At 40.9% G+C, this 18,408-nt stretch overlaps 1 protein-coding gene across 1 annotated transcript in view; it reads left to right on the top strand.

The window, feature by feature from the left end:
- The window catches only part of THSD7B (thrombospondin type 1 domain containing 7B), a 297,680-nt gene that overhangs the window by 143,696 nt on the left and 135,576 nt on the right, over positions 1-18,408 (top strand). The gene's annotated exons all lie outside the window — the stretch shown is intronic.

Below are 18,408 nucleotides of genomic sequence, written 5' to 3'. Positions count from 1 at the left end.
CATACATGTAATTCATATTCTTTTTGGAGGGTTGTTGTGTTCCTTAGGGAACTCTGATTCAGAGGAAGATATGAGCAAAATAGGATTGTTTTAGAACTGTGTTAAAAAGGTAGGTTGATAACAAGTTCTGAAATTTACTAAGTGGATGAAAGATGAAGGAAGTTGGAAGGATCTGTTTGAAAAGTATTACTAATGACAAAATTCTGCATCTGTGATCCAAAATGTGGCTGAAGGTACCTCGAGGAGCAGTGGAAGATGTGACAGTGACGGTTCATCTCATGCATAAGAGTTCTGTTTTCTTGGATTAAGTGGGTTCCAAAGGGAGTTAAGGATTTCATGGCTTTCCTACTGAAGGGTTTCTTGTATGTAGGTATGATGGATGGAATACCACACTCCTTGACCATGATTTAGTAACATTGGTGTTAAGGCTTTAAAACTCACAGCTTCTTAGAGAATAAAAGTAATGGGGATGCTTTATGTTATCTTTTTACCCTCCATATCCCAGGTGGAGTCTCCAAGGCATTTTGCTTACATTAATAAAATGTTTCAAAATTTTCTGGTGTTTAGCTGGTGGATAAACTGTACAATGGCAAATTCTGATTTTCTTAGGTTGCCAGGCTGAATCAAGCCAGAAACTAATATTTGGCGTGTGTGATATTTTTCAAATTATCAATATATTGAGAGAAAATTGCCAGATTCACATTTCAAAGTAATTTTAGCCAAGAATTTTTTTTTTCCTAAGAGAAATAGTCAGGACAGTATAAAAGGCTTAAATTAAACAGGAGATTATTAGGCTAAAGAAGTGATTGGCTGTGTTTTATTGCAGTCTGTGTATGAAGTTTAGTGGCATGGAGTGCAAATCACATGATATGTGATTCTCATTTTCTTCTCATGGAAGAAAAATAATGTTTCACAATAAGCCAGTTAAGTTCTGTATGAAGTAGAAATAAACTAAACTTGATTCTGCAGACAGGAGACTGGTAGTGAATATCTGTAAGAAGTGGGGGTGTGGGGCTGGGGGCTGCCCTGAGGCTCAGTCTGCAGGAGGGATTGGGGTGAGGGAGAGGAGGGATGTGAGGGGCCAGGGTAGGAGGAAGGGCTGGGAGCAGCCAGGAGATCTCAGAGCTCCCTGTGCTTCGGGCAGGAGCTGCACCCTGGGTCTGGCTCTGTGCCGTGCTCTGGGTGTCAGCACCAACCTTCTCCGAGGCTTAAATAAGGGAACAATTGCGGTAACTTCAATAGACAGCTTCTCGCATTGATCTCTGACCGCAGCCCTTGAGTGGAGGGAAAAAAGCAGGGCTTTTTTTGTGTAATTTAATCCTTCCCTGCTGGGTGGCCCTACAGAAAGCTTTTTCTGTAGCTGAAATTCCTTCAGTGCTGGACAGGAGTGATTGTGAGAGCCACCTTTGTACAGTAGTTCTGAAGGCTGTTGAGTGGAAATGAAAGATAAGTCTTGTACTTTGTTTGAGTTTCTTTTTATCAAGCTGTTTATGAAGTAGAGCTGATTTAAAAACAATTTAGTCACTTGTTTTGAGGTTAATGGATGCTGGAGGGGAAGGCTCCCCCCGTAAAAGAAGAAGTTTTAACAAACTTTTAATTAAGAATTTGGAACATGGAAATTTTGGGGTAGTTCTGCACTACTGAGATTGGCTCTGGGGCATATTGGTTGGTCAGGTTTTTAAAGTAAATCTTCCTCTTAATTCTAATTAAGTATTGTAATGCCAGCACTCTTCATTAGGCAGCAATTTGTGATTAGTCAGGTGGTCGTAATGGAAGGAGAAAAACATGTAATGAAGTAGTAGAGAAGTTGGAGAGCAGGGAAAATGGCTGTAAGACGTGGCTCCTAAAAGCTTTTCAGTATTCCCTGTTGGCAGATTTCCCACTGAATTCTGTGAGTTCTGAGGCACAGGATTCAATCTTCACATAGATCCTGGCTCGTGTGGAAACACAAGTTCAGAGGACCTCGATTACACAACCTCAGCTCTGAAGTTGTGACAAGAAATGATGCTAGGAGCAGCTATAAAGAGGGAAAACTCCTAATTCCTCCCAAACTTTGAAGCCAAGCTATTATTTTAAGTGTAGATTACATTATTGAATTGTTTATCTGTGAATTAAATCTCACATTTAGTAAATGGGAGCTTTTGTGAAGTGCTGGAGTGAATGTGAATTAGTGAGTTGAGAAAGATTAGCTCTGTGAGGAGATTGAGAACAATTTAAAATTCCATTGTGCGGTGTTTTTCTTTCTGTCTGCATGAAGTACGGCTGTAATTGCCTCAAATTAGGTACTACCTTTGTTGAGGAGAGTTAAACAAGTAACAGGATAAGATATTTCATGGTTCCTTTCTAAATAAACAGCTTGTTCCGTTTGTATCTTTAGGCAGCTTGCAAATGTCAGAGCCAAGTTTGTGGAGAGAACATATGTATATGAGGTGGAGTTTCCTTAAAAAATGAATCATCCTGGATTGTTGGGATGCATTTTACAATTTGAAGCCTGGTTTTTCCCCTACTGTATGCTCTTTAGTGTCGCCTTTTGTCATGATTCTTAAAATAGATGTTTTATTAAAAATTTCCTATGGAGGTAGGACTGTAAGCGTGAATTTGCCCAGCTCCTTTCTGACAGCTGAGGTTTATATTTTGCAATCAACTGCCTGATGTTGTTGTTACCAGCGAACCCTCACATTGACCTTATAAATATCAAGACCAGAAAGAGAAAAAATTGATAAAAACTAGCCAACACACCCACATGGACTGAGGCAGTAGCGCACAGACAACTCTGCTTTTTCTTTTCATGTTCCTGAGAAGGGAAAAATAATCCCACAAAGTTCTTGGGTTAGTCGTGTGGCCAGTGTTGTCCATGGGGATTCAGGCACTGCATCTGGAGTAAGATGGTTGTAAAGTGACTTTCCTGGAAGGAGGGAGAATCCTTATCTGCTGTTAGCAACTGAGCAGGGAATTTGCTGGGTCTGGGTGAGCCCAGGGTGCTTTTCTGGAGGGACAAAATCGCTTCCAGCTGGTGTGAGGTTCACCTGGCCCCTTTCCACATCTCCTCTGGTACTGCACCTAGGCCTGTCCCTGATCTGGGGGTTATTTCCATTCCTTACTGGCAAATGTGGTTGTGACATAAACCATGTCACACCATGTCAAACCATTCAGTACATAATTTTGTACTGAAAATGCAGAACTGGGAAGTCCTCATGAACTTAATTAGTGTTGAGCAGTTCTGTAGAAAAGGTTCCCTAAGTGCTTGAAGCAGGTGGGCCTTGGCTACCCATAGTATATTGTAAGAACCAAGATGATCCTGTAGGTTCAAATTCCATTTTTCATTGCCAGATGCAGAATTCCCATCACTGCCCTGATTTCAATGGATTTACCAAATTTAATACCAAGTCAGTACACTCACAGCTATGTCAAGGGGGACTAGAGCCAGGAGGGTGTTTTGTTCTATTTCATGGTGTTTGCAAATAAAGCTGAGTGGTTCGGTAACTCTCTTGGAAACTCTGAGACTCTAAGCTGGGCAGAGTGCTCCCTGGGCATGCATAGATCTAAGGATAGCACTTTCTTGCCTATCAATAAGTATCTTCAGGCCTTTACTTTTAATGCTATATATGACTAAAGTCCCAGGGAAATAATTCCACTACCGCTGTTCATTTATATCATTGGAGTCTGAATTAATTCAGCCGAGGCTAGGTTTTCTAATACATTATTTATTTAGGTCTTCAAAATGTCTGTGGTGCTGCATGTGGTTGACAGAGCATGTTCTTGTTTGTTAATATTATATGGCATCCTGTTTTCCCAAGATGCTTCAATAAATGCATGTCTTTGAATAAAGCTGGAATTTTAAGAGGCATTTTTTTCCCCTTGTGTTGTAACTGTAGCATCCCAGATTCTTAGCTCTGATGTCTCTTCTCTACAACCACCTATTTTAAATAGTTCTGGAAAGATCTTCACTTCTTTACTGTTTGTTGTTGGGTATTTTTTTTCTTTTTCTTTTTTAAAATGCTTGTTTATTGTTACTGATAGGTAAGGCCTTATAAAGCCTTACCTATCGGCAACAGTTTATGTCTTGATTCTAAATACCTAGCCCAACTTCCCCCACTTCCCTCAGGCACTAGAAGTGTATAAATACCCTTAAATTCAATTAAAAAATCACTGACATGAAGGGTGGAACGCTGAGCTCATATTTTCTGACAGCCCACAAAACTTACAAATCAAAAGACACGAGTGCCATGTAAGTGAGAGTGAAACAAATGGAATACAATACTTGGAAATGAATGAGTCCTGTGAATGAACATTGGCATGTACATCCCCGGCCCCATATGAAGATTAAAGTGAGTTGTCTGCTCTAAAATTGCATAATTGCTTCTGTGACTGATTTGGTGCTGCTCCATAATAAGTTGTGAACACTGTATGCTGACCTGGTTAATGGGATGTTTACTAAATGGATATATTTGTGTAGTTTAATAGGAGGATGCTTGGAAAAATTAGCAGGATGAAAAAGAATGGCTGGAGAGAGTAATTTTTCAGCAAGTGCTGGGGCTGAGAAGAGGAAGGCTGCCTTGCCATTGGCATTTGGGGGGCTTGGAGGGGGAGGTTGGGTGGGGCTGGATCCCTGACTTCCGTGGAGCATCCTTGTCCTGAATTCCTGTGGGAGTGGCTGCTCCAGGCGTGGGGTACCCAGAGTGTGCCCACCTGGTGCTGCTAGGTGGGGATGTGTGTGCCCATGGGAGCAGCCTCATCCTGCTGCCCTAACAGCTTCATTTGCTAAACTATCTTTCTTGAATTTAGCTATTTTAAGTACTATGGACTAAGATAATTATTTCATGAAGTAATATTATCTGCAAATTAACCTTGGATCTCTGAGGAGGCTCAGAAAGAGGGAGATAAGGAGTTTTATCACAAATTGCAGACTTACTGGGTTTAGCGTAAAGGCCGTGGCAAGTAATACATTTAAACTGCGTTTAAGTAGTAAAGACCAGAATATCAAAGTCTAAAAGCAATAAACATTAAATTATTCAGAAAGTTTTTATATTTTCTTTCTAGTTTATATGTTCTTTTCACACACTGTCATTTAATGAGGTTATATTCTGATTAAAGTAGAAAAATAAAAAAGTAAAATGTTTTATTTCAGTAGATAAAAATGTGGCTTTTAAAATATATCAGCCTGCCCTGTGTAGTCTGAGCTGACTGTACGATTTTGCCTTCGTTCAGCATGGTTGCTAACTAACGGATTTTGGGGGGAAAAGTCCCCCTTGTATAGAGTTTCAATTGAAATCCATATTTTAATTTTAAGTGACAACTAATACATTTTCTGTAATCCCTTTCAAATATTCTCTGGCAGGGTTCCCAGACATATATTTTTGAAGGTTAAATGGTTTAGGATTTATGTACAGTATGATGTAGGTGCACTGGCTTTGAGTGGCAAGGTTTTGGTAGCAAGTGAGCTACAGGGGTGGCTTCTGGAAGAGAAAATGAGGATTAAAGTGAAGCCTGGAGGGGAGAGAAGGTCTTTTAAGATTAGAGTTTTTTTCTCATTATCCTGGTAATTAAAGTGATCTCCCTGAGTGGAATTTGTTTTGCCTGTAACTGGTGAGTGATCCCTTCATGCCCTCAACTCACCTCATGAACCTTCCATGATACTCCATGATAATCTCTCCCCCTGCCCAGCTGAGGAGGGCAGGGCCAGAGGCTTTGGTCGGCACCTGGTGCCCAGCCAGGGTCAGCCCACCACAGTGAGAAAGTCTGAATGAGTTACTGAGTTTATAGGGCCCCTTCATTGGTAGACACCAGTTTGTGGCTCAGAAACACCACGGCTGCAGCAGCAAAAGTTCTTCTGGTTAATGACCTGTGTTTCTGAGGAGCCCAGGGTGAGGTTCTGGGCTGAAAAACTGCTTTTTGCTGGTTGCAGAGCTCTCTTGTGTATCATTACACAGGGCTGATTCAGGTAGTGTGAATGTACCTTTCTGGCAGCTGAGTTTCGACTGTCCAGAAACACCTTTTTTTTTTTTTTTTTTTAATTAGGTTGAAATTGGCATGAATAAGCAGCAGTAATTAAAATAATATTCCACAAGGTTTGCATTTTAGTATGGCAGTGTGATTAAAATTGGTTCTGCCTTTCCTCTCCCTCGGGAACCATTGTGTGCTCCATGGCTAATGAAGTGGAATGAGCACTGTGATCAATATTTATGGTGTCTCTCTGGGCACCTGCAGTTCTTTCAACCCTTCTTGCATTGTAAAGCTGGAATGGAGGTTCCTGACTCGAGCTGTTGGTGGCTCAACTGCATCTTGCTGAGAAGGCTGCAGAGACTGTTCCTGGTAGTGTTTCTCCTGAGGGTCACATTCCACCTGCACAGATTGGCTAGTTCTCATTATTGATTGATAGAAGTAGGAACTTGATTTTCTTAGAGATGTGCCTTCAGGTCTTCCAGCCATCCTTTGGTGTTTGGGCTCTCCCTGTGTTGGGAACAACCACCCTTGGGGTACCATATCTTGCAACTGAGCCCACAAAAAGAACATTTATGGATTATTTCAGCAGGGTTTATAGACTTCTGCCCTATGGCTTTTCTTTTTTTTCACACTCCAGTCTGCACTACAGGTTCTGTAACTGCTGGGGACAGTGTTTATTTAATTCCAACACAATGCTGTGGAGTATCTACTCTGCACTTTTGTATCTTGCCAGTTTGGGAGCTGCTTCCAGCTGTGCCAAAATATTTTTCTGCAGCTGCTTATGAAGTCCACAGACTATTTTCTGTCCAAATTGGCCCTGAACTACTTTATTCTCTTGTTTCTTGACCCTTTCAAGACTTTTCCAAAATAATAATAATATCTCTGAACTCTTGGTGGGTTGGTTTGTTGCAAATTTTGCCCAATCCCTGGCAGTGACAGCAGCTGGAGGCAGTCCAGTGTAATTAGTAAGTATTTTGGAGACTTTGCCTTGGCAGCCCTATTAAATATGTGCAGTGAAAGCGGGATTAGTATGTGGCCTCATCTCTTTTTTTTTTCTCATTAGGGCATCTCTATGATCTGCAAGCTTATTTAATTGGAAATTAGCCATTCTTATTAACACAGGAGATAGCCCTTGGTCCAAATCCTGACACTGGACAAATGTATATAGTTTCCACTAAGGAGAAAGAAATGCATCCATATACTCCAGGGTGGAAATTTGCCCTTTTGTGTCCAGTGCAGTTCTCCTGGAAGAGAATTTCATTTTCTAGTAAAGGCAATAAATTTTCACTGCTCAGATAAGTGACTACAGAGGTTCATCATCAGGATTTGAAGAAATAAGCCTCCTAAGAAGATGGATGATGACAAGGGGAGTAAGAGTTGTTATCCAATCATTTGTCATGGTCCAGAACATTAAGATGTATTGGTAAGACCCCAAAGGTGTGTAGAACTTCCTTTTTTCCAGTGTGTAATAAGTTATCCTGTGCAGTCAGCCAGTGTTGCGCTGTCTGAAAACTCATTCTGTTTGCATCTCTTTGTATACACAGCACACAAGTGTTAAAATCCTCTGTATTGCTGGCAAGTATTCTACACATGATCCAGATGTAGCCCCAGAACTACTGAAGAGAGAGGCTGATTTCCTGGGTCCTCCCTTTCCTGCCCTTCTCTCTCTCCTCCATCCCACTCCAGTTGTTAACATTTCTGCCTTGCCTCTTTTGCTGTGAGCGTTCTGCTCTGGGCTTTCTCCAGAGACTTTTCCCTCTGACTGATTTCCTGTGGTTCCCTGCTCTGCAGCCCTTGCCTTCTAGTTCTTCCCTCGTCTCAAAGCTTCAAAACCACAGAGCAGCCATGGGGGACTGTGTCAGCTAGTGAAAAGCCAGATTAAACATTCATGGCTGTAGGAGTTCTTGTTAGCATATATGTATTAATTCAACATTTCCTGCTGGTTTTCAATATGTTGGGCGGTTGTGTTGCCAGTGAGGTGACTTAAAGTCCTTAATGGAATACGTTCCAACTAACTGCTTGAGACCAGGTAAAAATTTTGCTCTGCTTACTTGGTTTGGGTAAGGAGAAAAATCTTTCTCCTTACTTTGTAAATGTGAGTATTCCTCTCTAAACCAGACTTGGTTGAGACCCCATTTCTGAGAAGTTCGTTGAATTCTGGCTCTGTTGCTGGGATAGCTGATACTGAAAGTTCACCTTCATGTAGGAGAGACACACCATCATAGTTTGCTGTGGTGAACTGCTCCTTGCATTGCTCTTTGGTGTTGGGAATTCATGTAAAGGTGAGTTTTGACTTGTCTGGGTTTGCCATGGCACAGAAGGGCTCAGTAGGTTAAATTTGATCTGAAATTGAGGATTGGTACTGTCTGCCTCAGGAGGACCCCATGAGTTTGGGAGCCCTTTGCATGCATTTCTGGAAGCGTGTCTTCAGGTCCTGCAGGCAACCTGCAAACTGGCTGTGGCGGGGAGACCTGTTCCTCTGGATTCAGATGTCAAACACGTGGCTGTGTTTCCCGGGAAGCAAAATGGAATTCTTCTGAGTCCCAGCCATGTAATTACAGCCATAATAATAGCTATCATTTTTGATGCCTCAGTGCCAAACATAAAGGTGGTTGTTTCTGTTAATGTTTTCAGAGGACTCTGTTCTGCTGCTTTTTCTCTTTTTGTGCCTTATCTGTGAGTGAACAGTTACCTGGAATGTGATGAGGACATGGTATGCAGAAAGTCACCCCCTTGTCTCTTTTGCTGATGACTCCGAGGAGCGTGTGAGCGCTGCTATCTCAGCTGCTAATCGATGGAGCTGGAGCTAATGTGCGCACTGACCTTTGCGAGGAGAAAGGAGCTCGTGCCAATATTGCACTTGCAGTTTGAGTCAGCTTTTACACTTTGCCATCTACTTGACTGCAGGAGCTCCTCCCTCACCTGGATTGCTGGATCAGTTGTTCTGTCCACCAAGATAAGAGATGCCCCAAATTTCTCTTGTGTGTTAGTCCTGATGTTTTCCTTGGCTGGGTATTGTTGTTTTATGGGTGACCCTTAATCCTCCTGGTCCAAATTCCTTTTGTGCTTTGTTTTGTTCAAAGTGATCCTGCATAGCTGTACACTTCACAGTTTGGGAAAGTCAGTGGGATTTTTACTGCTGGAATTACACACAATTTACAGCAGCCCATGAGAGAGTAAAGGTTATTCTGTAGCATTTCCCCTCTCTGCATTTTTATAGTGCTTAGGACCCTGATGGATGGAGCTCTCAATTATTTAGCATCTATCAAATTTTTGCTTACAACACCAAAACAAACACTAGTATTACATAATTTTTTCTGAATATATAAGATATAATTCTACTACAGTAATTTGCAAATGTATAAAAAACACATACTGTTGGTTAACCATCTCTTTTAATGGAATAGGTTTTGGATTGAAATTTTAAGTATGCATGAAGACAGTAAGATACCATTTGCACTGTTAGGATTTCAATAATGTATGGAATTAGCAGAGCTTTATTATATTTCTGTGCCTGCATGCCCTCCATAGAGTGAAAGTTGTAATAAATATAAGTTCAAAGGTAAAATTTTATTGCTGTGCATGAGAGGAGAGAAAATAAATTAGAATAATGTAATCATGCTCATATATGTTATGAATTTTGAACAGTGTCTATTAGAAAGTTTGTCAAAATGTGCTTAGCTTTGAAAATACAGATTAACGCTGAAGGTTTTAATATTGTTCTTCCTTATATTCCTATTCCTTGCAAATATAAGTGTAAAATATCTCCTGCCGAAAGCAATTGTCATAAAACGACACTTTCCTATTTTAATAGCTGAATAATCAGAACAAAAATATTTTCTAAGTTGCAGAGAGATTATTGCTTTTTTCACACAAAGAAATTTAGTGGTGGAAAACCAAATTTTAGCCGGATATTCTTTGCTTTTTGTGTTTCTATTCTTATATGTGAAAAGCATGTCCAAATGTCTCCTGACAGCTTCGACACTTCAGAGTGATTAAAAATGGGGTGAGGTGTGCTCATCTGATTCCATTTACTGATTCTGTATTTTTCTTTAATCTGGTAGCAAAGTTAAAATAGCAGCTCTCCTACAGGAGCTGGAAAATCTGTTAGGGGATGAGTGGTTGGTGTCAATCTGGACCCTTTGGGGTTCTTTCTTTTTTGTGATTTCTACTTTGGAGTAAAGAAGGACCAGGTCAGTGTGGGAGGGCAGCTGCTGGCACTGAACCCAGCAAACATCGTTTGTCTGAGCTTCCACATCAGCACATGGTCCTTCAGCCTCTCTGAGGCAGCCCCAGTTCAGTGAAATTTTGACAACAAAGTCAATTCCTTCTCCTGGGTTTTCTTCCCTTACCTTCCTTTTTGTTGTCCTCTGTCACCTCCCTCTCTTTTCCTGAGAGCCCAGGGTGTACCATGAGGGCACTACAAAAGCATTGGCACTGACCTTTTTTTTTTGACATTTTTTAATATAGTCTTCAGGTTTTAGCTCTGTCACTCAGTTTGGGAAAACCAAGCAGCTCTTGGTGCACACACACCCTATTTTTTTTTCAGTGTGTTTTAAACAGTTTGGATGCTGAATAATTGGGAAAAACATTGATAGATTTTTATTTTGTTTTGTTCCTGAAAGCAGCTGTCGCCTTTAAATCTATAGAAACTTTTGGAGAGAGAAAATATCAAGAAACTTTTCTAAATAAACCATTTTAGGTCAGAAGTGGTTCCTACCTTTAAATTCTTCTCTTGATGCCAAGGTAGTTGAGATGTAAGCAGGATTATACTGTTCCAGTATAATCAGTGAACCAGTTCCAGAGGGTGGAGCAGTTTAGAGACCAAATGCAGTTTAAATGGCACTAGAGGAATGATACACTACTGACTGAAAATGCAGGCATTGTTATTAATGATGTAATTAGAGTTCCACCTCCTAGGCAAGTGGAAGCACACAGAAAATATTGTTAATATTGTGTTTCCTACATTTGATTTATCCCCATTTTAAGTACTAAATGATCTATGCAAAATACAGTGGGAATTAATAAACACTCTGTCTAAAATTCACAGCTTTATTATGTAAAAATGGTTCAAGCAGAGGTCAGGGTACATTAGCCAGAAGTAACTTAACTCAGCTGAAGAAATGTCTAATGCACTTTACATGCACAGTTGCTACTTGGCTAAACCTGGGTGTGCAGTGGGAAGTTCTCAAGAACCGAAGGTCATGGCTTGCTGTTCGTATTGTTTTTGGTCAAGAACAGTTCTCAGACATTCATCTAGACCCTTGACTAATGATCATCTCTGGTACTGGGTGTATTTTCTTTATTGCAGTTTTTAAAAGCTCAGTTCTGAGATTTGTGGATCAATTAGAGACAAAATTGAAAAAGATAGTAGTAATCATAAAAATAAAAAATAGCCTAGTATTTGGTCCTGCAGACTCTGAACATTTCCTGATGGATAGTGGGAGCTCTCAGAGTTGCTTTATGAGCTTAGGCCAGACTCTGCAGCTGAACTAGAACACATTTTTGTGTTAACTGCTTCTAAATGAGCTCTTAGTTTTAAGTAGTTGGCATAAATCTAATTTTAATTTACTGTTTTCATTTTCTTTTGCATTGATCCTCTTTTTGTAGAGATTCAATTGCAGACTCGGAGAAAGATGTTTTTTAAAGAGTCCAGATGGTATTTCCAATTATTTATTATCATTAGCATTCACTGTATCTGAAAACAAGACTTTTGCCAACTTAGATCAACCTCATCTGCTGTACTATTGTTTACAAATTTTCAGTGTCCTATGTTAATGCCAACTCATTTTTGGGGTGGTTTCTGGGGCTACTAGAGAAAAAGGGTCTGCTATTCCCAATACATTGCAAATTGCCAATTTACTTTGGGAATATCACTTGGCTAACAATCAGTGATAGGTTTCTCATGCTTATGAGGAAATGAGCAAGGCATGTCATTATTAAGAGTAGCATAATCTGAAGAAAAGTCATAATAATCAAGCCAGAGGGTACAAGAGCTTTGTATTTTTCCATGTCTGAACACAAAAGTTTTCTTATTGGGGTCAATGGCTGTGTGAGGGCACAATTAATTTTCTCTTTGTAATAAGCCCCTTATAATTTATTTTTTTTCAAGTTTTGAGATTGAAGATGGGACTTAAAGTTTTCAAAAATAAAATATTTGGAAATTCACAGGTGTGATACATTGGGTGTAAAATGCCAGCTTCTTTTTTTCTGAACTAAAATGCCTGAATTCTTCCACTAAAAGTATTCTGTCCTGTGCAAAGATATAAGATGAAGTGGATTTTGTACACTATTGGAATGAACAAGTCCACTAATACTTTTTTCCTCAAAGCTTTGAGAATATATGTATATTTTATAATATTTTAATACATTGGAATTATTTGCGTAATTGGTTTCTACAATATTTTGTGTTGTTTAGCATTTGGAACAAAGCAGTACACAGAAGGAAATAGAAGGACACCTGTTTCAATTATACCATAGAAGCAATTTCAACAATAAATCTTAATTGCAATCAGTCTTGATCAACCCACCTGTGTAGATTCCCTCATTTACAAGGAGGAATGATATGGAGAGAAAAAAAGGGAAAATTGGAAAGAAAGGAAAAAAAAGTCCTGCAGAACACTAATATGGATTATGTTATATTCCTATACTTTTAAGTTTTCAGATTGCTGCGCTGTGTTAATTATTACGAACAGCAGCCTTAATTTCCATCCTTTTCTCTGGGGATACAGTGAACCATGTTTACTTTCAGCTGCCACTTGAGCAATTTCTCTTCCATTCAGGAGGGATTGTGCAAACAGTCATGAGGTAGGACTAATTTTGCTTCTATGCCCAAGCTCAGCAGGTGAAGGTGCAGCAAATTCCTTGAAGTGACAACTTGTCTTTCTTGTGTGGGGTAGGAGACACAGCAGAGCTGATCTCTCCATGGGTAACCTCCTGCAGGTGTGTTGGTTGTTTTAACCTTGAGTGTGGAGCACTGAGGTGTTCTGGGACCTTCTCTGCAGGCCTGGCAGCTGCTCACTGACGTGCCTTTCGTGTGCTGAGCTTTTGTGGAGCTTCCTTGGTGCCACAAATGAGTTTCCTTAAGTGCATTTACATAAAGAGAGAAAAGAATTGTGGATAAACAGTCCAAATTGCAGTAGAGGATGTATAGGGAAGAAAAACAGATACTGCTTTTTTTCTGTACTCGTCATCATCTTTTTCTCATAACCTCTCTAATGATCACTTGGACGTAGGTAACAGACAGGATTGTGGCCAATAATGCAGGGATTTGGTTGAGACTTCTGATTTTATGGAGATTTTGTAATATATTTCCAGACATTGCTTTTTCATATTAATTATCATTGCCTCTGTTCCTTTTTTGTACTTTTTGTATTTACTTTTTCCCTTATACTTTCCTGCATTGTTGTTCCCTTTTTCTTTATTTTGCATTATGTGATTAAAAATGTTTTTGTAGTGGCATTTGACCAAGTCTTCTGACTCAAAACCTTAAAGATTGTCTCATCTCTTTTGTTTTTTCCCCCCAAAGAATGTCCTGGTTTATTTGTGTTTGTTTCCTCTTGTCTGTCATGAATGGCTTGTTCTATTTCACAGCTTCACCTTCTTTCACGCTCTCGACCTCCCTTCCTCTTAATCTCTTTTGCATCCCCTTCCCCTCCATGAGGCTCTGATAATAGTGATGGACCAGTGCAATTAAATTTACTCCATACACCACTGCTTTCCCTGACAAACTGACACCTCTCTTCTCCCATGTTCTTACCTGTTGACTGGCGTTAAGCAAAGTCAGGCAGGAGCCAGGATTTCAGTGGAGTGTGACATTCATCTTTGGAGATGACTGAGCACAGGAAGCCCTGGATGCTTTCTTCTCTGAAGCCGGTTGTGCAGCCTGGGAAAAAAAGTAAATCTGTGATGTTGTGATGAGATGAAGACATTCAGGAGGGTTATAAGAAATTTCTCCTATTGTAATTTGATTGTTACTGCGTTTAAATGTGACATTTTCTTTAGTTGATGAGATGCCCAGGCCAGGATCCTGCCAGCACAGTTTCTCTGCATGCAGTTGCTCTCAGCAAACTGGCATGCAGTCAGTAGGAATCCCTCCGAATTTACTGCTGCCTGTTGACATCTTACTCTGTTACAGGCAAGTATTTAATCAAAGTTTATTGTCATTCTTTTCTGAGATTTAAGTGGGATGTAAAATTTTACGATACGTATAGTATTTTCAGTGACAGCTTCATCATTTCCACTGAATAATTTGAAATACTACAAGGAGAAATATTGATGGCAAACTGGTAATTGTCATTAAGTATGCAGCATTTTTGCAGCAGTCACTTGTGCAAAAATTAAATTTTCTGAACTTCTAGGTAGCAATGCAGAACAGTCTGAAGTGCAATTCCTTTGTCTTGGGCTTTTTCCCATCATGGAGGTCACTTGAGGCTCCAAACATGTTCAAACCTAAAAAGTTCAAAATGACTTTCCAATTTTTCTTTCTAAAAAATGAGCATGGTATTATATTATTGAATGTCAAAAGGAGAACACTTGGTTTGTTATTGAGTTGATCTTTTGATTCCTGCTGCCTGATGGGATTTTTATTATTGCTGCCTTAGTAGTCTCCTGTTCAGTGGACATTCCCTTTTTCCTGAGCCAGGAGGGATGTCCTTGGCAGGAGTAATTAAAAACTGTGTCATGGGAGATGGGCACAACAGGTCACTGGGAAGAATGAGACAATGCACCAGAGCTGCAAGGCAGGGTGTAAATCAGACAGGTGCAGTTTATTATTGGACTGATTCCAAACAAAACATTCCTCTTGGTTCAGTGCCTCACCATGAAGTGCATTACTCAGGACTGTGGGAGTGGCTTCTCCTTCTGGAATGCAAAAGACAATGAAAAAAAAAAAAATTTCTGGAAAAAACGCAAGCTCTTCAAGGAGGATTTTAGTTCATTCCTTATTTTGTTTCCCTCATTGGGAAGAATTTATTTTGCTTTTAGGTGAATTAAAAATTCCACTCAGAATGGTGCTTCTCTGCCACCTTGTTAAAGAATTCAAGTGAGGGACCAGTACATTAGGTAATGAGCGACTTTGTTAGCAAATATATTTACAAAAATGCCATGCTTGTCTTCTCTTTTGTAATTATTACACCCTGACATGAAAGAAAAAGGATTAAATCTTTCCTGTAAAATGCTATCTGTTGGGTATATCTTGAGTATTTAGCTTTATAGTCACTAAACTATTCAAGTACAAGGCAATCAGTTTAAAAAAATGCCATTAGAGTTGGCCAGGATGCTTTCAATAAAGCATTTTGAATAGAAAACTGTAACATTTTTCTTAACTACAGCTTCTTTTAGGAAAGCAAGCTTTCAGCAAGGCTGGGAACAATCAGTGCTTAAGGCATGAAATGAAGAGCGTGTGAGAGGGATCAGGGCTCTGGGCATGCTGAGGGTGCTGTTTCAGTTCTTGCACCTTGGGCAGATCAGAAGCTGGATCATGTGGGTTGTGCTCTCAGGTGATGGTGTCTGGTTGTGCTCTTGCTCTCAGCTGCTGCTGTCCAGCACCCACAGGTGCTTTTCCACTGGCTACCCTCCAGCCTGGAGAGATGCTTGGGGCTTCTGTCACCCAAGTGCAGGACCTGGCTCCTGGCCTTGTTGAACCTCACAAAACTGGCCTCGGCCCTTTGATCCAGCCTGTCCAGATCCCCTGCAGAGCCTTCCTGCTCTCCAGCAGATCCACACTCCTGCCCAGTTTGGTGTTGTCTATGAACTTGCTGAGAGTGCCTTCAACCCCACAGATCATCAGTAAAGACATTAACCAGGGCTGGGCCCGGTGCTGGGCCCTGGGAAGCACCACTGGTGACAACCCCAGCTGGATGGAGCTCCAGTCACCACCACTCCCTGGGACTGGATGTCAGACAGGTTTTTACCCAGCAAACTGTGCCAGTCCAAGCCATGGGCAGCCAGTTTCTCCAGGAGAATGCTGTGGAAAGTGGTCCAAAGGCTTTGATAAAGTCCAGATAGATACAGCTACAGCTGTTCCCTCATCCATTAAGTGGGTCACCTTGTCATAGAAGGAGATCAGGTTAAGCGGGACCTGCTTTTCCTAAATGCATGGTGGCCAGGAATGGTTCCCTGGTTGTGCTGTATAGGCCATGTGATAGCATTCAAGATGATCTACTCCATGACCTTTCTTGGTCCTGAGGTCAAGCTGCAGGCCTGAAGTTGCCTGGATCCTCCTTCCAGCCCTTCTTGTAGCTGGGTGTCATATTTGCCAACCTCCAGACACCAGTCACCTCTGGGACTTTCCTGGATAACCAGAACTTCAGGTAAAAGATGGACAGTGGCGTGGTGAGCCTTCAGTAGATTTGGGTGGATCCCCCATCTGGCCCCATAGAACATGCTTGTGCATGTAAAGATTATGGAAAGATCCAGAAAAATTATTCAGCCGTATGTGAGATAAGAATTACACCTTCAAGGCACTGAGTGGACAGTTTGGAAGCTCTTGAGAATTTAATATTCCCTTTAAATCTGCGACAATGCATAAAGCACACTTCAGCTATATCCTGTTCTAGTATTTTTCATGGAAAATGAAAGATTATTACCTCCCTTTGTAGTATACAGGAGTTTTCGGAGAATTTTCTGCCAGGCAGCTGGTACAGAAGAAATTCCCCTTCTGCAGTAATAGAAGGCAGTAATTAAACCTGACCACGGTGAATGGAGCTATAAAGTAAATCAAAGTGAGTGTTGAATTGTACCTTCATGCACCCGGTGGTAAACTCTTTCTAACAAAGCACAAAGCTTCCTTTCTTTGCCCAAGAACTGTGAATTGCAGCCTCTTTTTGCAGTGTTGCTGTTGCTGTCACCTGCTGTAAATCCAGTGTGAAAAGAAATCATGGAAGGAAGAAGTTGAAAGTGTGTTTGCCTCCCTTCCCCACAGGGTGGTCACTCCACAATATGTGCCATGTGAGCTATTGGGTAGAAAAAGCCACTCCAAAGGGGCCCCAAGTGTTTGATTTAAATCATCTTCTGAGAGGAGTGGGTTGGGTTTTTTAAAGTCTGATTAAATCAGTGGAAAGGCTCTCTTGCCTTTCAGCAAGTAGTTCTTCTCTTATGCTCAGATCTGTAGCACAGTCTGATCAGTGGAAAAAAATTTGGGCTAAATTCAGAATTTGGCACTTTCTGGCCATGAAGTCCTGATGTAACAGATAACCTGTGCTGCCGATGCAGGCGTGGGGCTCACGCTTTCAGGGCCTGTGTCCCATCTCATCCCGTCTGGTTCTGAAGCCTGTCCCAGCCTGTCCATGTGCTTCCCTGTCAGTCATGGGAGAGGAGGACAGATGTTTCACTCTGCTTCACCAAACCATGTAATCTCTTGATGCTACTGTACCATTGACTCCTAAAATCAGCCTGCCCAAGCCGCCCTGCCGTTACCTGCTGCCGTACGACAAGCTGCCAAAACGTTAGCAGGGATTTTGACACTTAAGTGACTTGGGAAGACAGCTGGAATAAGGCTTACAGGTTTATTTGCTGTTTTCACACTGTTTTTTTTCTGAAGGTAGTTCTCAGCATTAGGTGAGCATGCAAAGCAGCAGTGGTGATACGGGGGCTGGTCAAAGTGGATTCAGCTTGGTTTTCCTTGGGATGCCAATTGCAGCACCGATGGATGGGGGCTCTCTGTAGGGGGGTGGTGCAAAGACTGGGCACATCGAGCCTTTGCAGGTGAGTGAAAAGGAAAGGGAGTATAAAACCAAAGTATTTTTAACCATATCTTGCAGTCTGATTGCCTGCTGGATCCGCTGTTCCTTCTCATAATACGCATGAAAAGTTTTATCTGTGCCTCGAGGGCGATGAGCCTGTCTTCATTTAGGGATGCATCTGCAGATAATAGTGCCGTGCTGTTGACAGCTTTATGTGCTCACAGCCTGCCTCTCTTATTTACTCACTTGTAGATGTGGGCTCTTGTAAAAGCAGCACAGTTTCCTACCCTCCCAGTTATAATTGCTTCCTGGGCTGCCTTGTTATGGAGCCTGTACCTGGAGCGTGAGGTGAAAGAGGCACTTTCTGCCATTATAATTTTTTTTTCTTGTGTATAATTAAGCCTGGATAGTCATTATGGTTTTTTTTCCAAGGTTCATAATTAAAGAAACCTTGAAGGAGAGGTTTGTAACAATTACAAGGCCAAAAGAGGAGGTAACATGTGGTGCGACCCTTTTGTTTATAAACAGTTGAGCTTCTCGAAACTTCAGTTATGTAGCTAAAGTTTCCTGAGGATTCAGAAGTACTAAATAATAGAACAGTGTAGCAAGGTCAGTCATGACTGTTCACTGCTTAAAATACATTTGTAAGACATTGGGTGTAATTGAGTACTGATGGAGTTTTATTTTAAGAATTTTTATGAGTTATGATGTCCTTGTGAATTCTATGAATTACTCAAATTTCTTATTTAAAAAAATAGTTTCTTTTATTTTCCTTTCTAAA

This window comes from Pseudopodoces humilis, chromosome 8 (genome assembly GCF_049639895.1).
Source record: "Pseudopodoces humilis isolate 2021_Gansu_Grassland_sample_001 chromosome 8, ASM4963989v1, whole genome shotgun sequence".
Taxonomy (NCBI): domain Eukaryota; kingdom Metazoa; phylum Chordata; class Aves; order Passeriformes; family Paridae; genus Pseudopodoces; species Pseudopodoces humilis.
This window is presented reverse-complemented; position numbering and strand designations above follow the sequence as displayed.